The 2,648-nt window shown below is 44.4% G+C and overlaps 1 long non-coding RNA gene across 1 annotated transcript; it reads right to left on the bottom strand.

Annotated features, from left to right (window-relative positions):
- Positions 1–258: 258 nt before the first annotated feature.
- Positions 259–2,362, bottom strand: LOC111096483. The gene is made up of 3 exons (XR_005360318.1): positions 2,241–2,362; positions 1,453–1,557; positions 259–394 (listed from the first exon to the last, which is right to left on the bottom strand). It is a non-coding gene; the product is annotated as an uncharacterized LOC111096483 (long non-coding RNA).
- Positions 2,363–2,648: the final 286 nt, after the last annotated feature.

Genomic DNA, 2,648 nt, shown 5'->3' with positions numbered 1-2,648 from the left:
CATGATGCGGACAAGCCATCAACCTCCACTGTGGAGGAACCCATAGTCTGGCCAACACAAGTTTGCAAACAATGTGCCAATTACTCCAGATGGGTCAAGGGCAAGCTTTCAAGTCTTGATGGAAGGGAAGAGTATTATGAAAGAATCACTCATGGACACAGAGGCATGATTGAGAATTATGCATCCTTCATGTTTATTTTATGGAAGGTTTTCTGCTTCTTTTCCACTGGGCCTCAGGCTCCAGGAAGTCTCCACCTTTTTATTACTTCCTGTTTGTAAGGACTGCTTTCTTTCCAGGACTGCTGAGGGCTTTTGAATTACTAAGACTCCTTCCCTCTCTCTTGAGCACTGACTGGTGCCAGCCTGCCTTCTCCTCTTGTCGTCTCTGAAAAGCCTGAAAGTCAGAAGAGGGTTAATCACAGTTGTTAAGAAGCAGAGGGCATAGAAGCCTACCCTGCCTGCACCCCGCCCCCCCCTTTCTTTCTTTTCCTTCTTTCCTAGTAATGAACCCTGCCTCCTTTAAGAGCTAAGTTAAAGTCTGGGCAAGAGAGTGTACTTGAGAACCCCTCAGAGGGTTCTCAAGTACAGAGGGTTCTCAAGTACAGAGGGTTCTCAATAGAGAACCCTCTGTTCTGTCCTAACTTAAAAAGAAGATGGCCTAGAGAGAGCCTCCATTTCTAGAAAGTTTGCTTGTGTATTTTCTTTTTCATTTATAACACCTTATAATTGGGACCTAGTTAAAGAGTGACCCCCTTCTCTACTTGAGAAGAAAGATTTGTGTGACTTAGACATTTCTTTTATTTGCACACATACATGCTATTCATGAAGGGGAGAATATATATGGCTTTATTATTTTTTTATTTTTATTTTTTTTAAAGATTTTATTTATTTATTCACGAGAGACACAGAGAGAGAGACAGAGGCAGAGACAGAGGCAGAGGGAGAAGCAGGCTCCATGCAGGGAGCCCACCGTGGGACTCGATCCCGGGTCTCCAGGATCAGGCCCTGGACTGAAGGCGGCGCTAAAGTGCTGAGCCACCAGGGCTGCCCCATATATGGTTTTAAAGTGGCACAATCGTTTGGAGCTTAAGTTATGTTACAGATGATAAGATCCCAAAGATCACAGGGCAGGATGAGATCCTTGGAGAGAAACATCAAGGTTTCTCCTGTCATCGTATTCTGCTTCCCTCACTAGCACCCCACTTTATTATAAGATGGGGCTTCCAGGGTGACCTGCGTACAAAATAAGAATGAAGCATTTTCCAATTATCTATTGTTTTGCAACCAACCATCCTAAGACTCAGTGACTAAAACAATAACAACATTTGTTTTGCTCTTGAATCTGCTGTGTATGCCAGGCTTGGCAGGGACAGCCTGTGTCTGCTCCACTTGGCATTCCCCCGGGGCGGCAGGAGGGTTGGAGCTGGGATCATCAAGAGGCTGCTCACTCACCAACTGGTGGCTGGTGACGGCTGTGGGCTGAACACCTACATGTGGCCTCTGCATATGGCCCAAGCTTCCTCAAAACATGGTGGCTGGGTTTCAAGGATAAATATCCTGAAAGAAAGCAAGAAAGACAGGTGGAAACTATATCGGTTTTTTGAATCTAGCCTGGCAACTTCTTAGTGTCAATTGCATTTTCGATGCTGCACATATATACAGCCTGGATTCAGGGGGAGGGAAATCAGGAGACCATCAAAGCCTGCAGACTTATTTTTAAAACCACCACAAGCATCATCCATAGGAACTTGGTCAACATTTCTTCCTCTGATCTGAATCAGGGTAAAGATGTCACACCATCTGTTCCCATGCTTCCAAATGGCACCAGGTGATCTGAATGATTCCACAGAGAGTACAAGCTGGGCTGGTCGTGGTCTTTATTAGGTGACCCTGATGTGCTAAGGAGGCTCCAAATATTAAGGGAGGGAGCCCTGGTAGCTGTATGCTTATCTCTTGAGGCTCCTTCTCTCCAAGCATGGGCCCAGAGGGGAATCCAGCTTCTCCGGCCTGCCTTCTTTTTGGGACCTAAAAACAGGCTCTTTTTGATTCCATGGTTTATTTTATTTTTTTATATTTTATTTAAATTCAATTTTCCAACATATATATACAACACTCAGTGCTCATCTCTTGATGGTTTTGCAGTCAATAACTATGAGAATCGGAGGAGACATAAATGATACGTAGGCTCTAGACTATCCATGCACCCAGGCTTCTCCAGGCCCAGTCTCTCTGAGTCTCACCAGTTGCCCTTTAGAAACTAGTCTGCATTCAAATATGCTTGCTTGGAGCCTGAGTCATTTATCTGGCTCTTTTCTTTCCATTCACTCCAGAGTTTTTAGTCTTTGTCTCCTGTCACTGCCAGGCATTCCGCTTCAGAATCTGACTCCCCCCGCCTTCGCAACTCTTTGTAGTGTCAAAGCCTTAGAACTCCATTGTCGGCCCACTTGCTAAATTGGTGCCCCTTGGATCCCTGTGTGAGCTGAATGGTATTTGAATTCATTTGGATCCCTCCGTTTACACATCTGTAAAATGGGGAAATGATATATCTGCCTTATCAAATTGTGATAGGGATGAAATGACTTCATTCATGGAAAGTAGTTAAGACAGAAACAGACCATTTAGTCAGTATTCAATATTTTTATTACAAT

The sequence above is a fragment of the Canis lupus genome, chromosome 6 (genome assembly GCF_011100685.1).
Source record: "Canis lupus familiaris isolate Mischka breed German Shepherd chromosome 6, alternate assembly UU_Cfam_GSD_1.0, whole genome shotgun sequence".
NCBI lineage: Eukaryota > Metazoa > Chordata > Mammalia > Carnivora > Canidae > Canis > Canis lupus.
The sequence above is the reverse complement of the archived record's forward strand: the minus strand, read 5'-3'. Positions and strand labels throughout refer to the sequence as shown.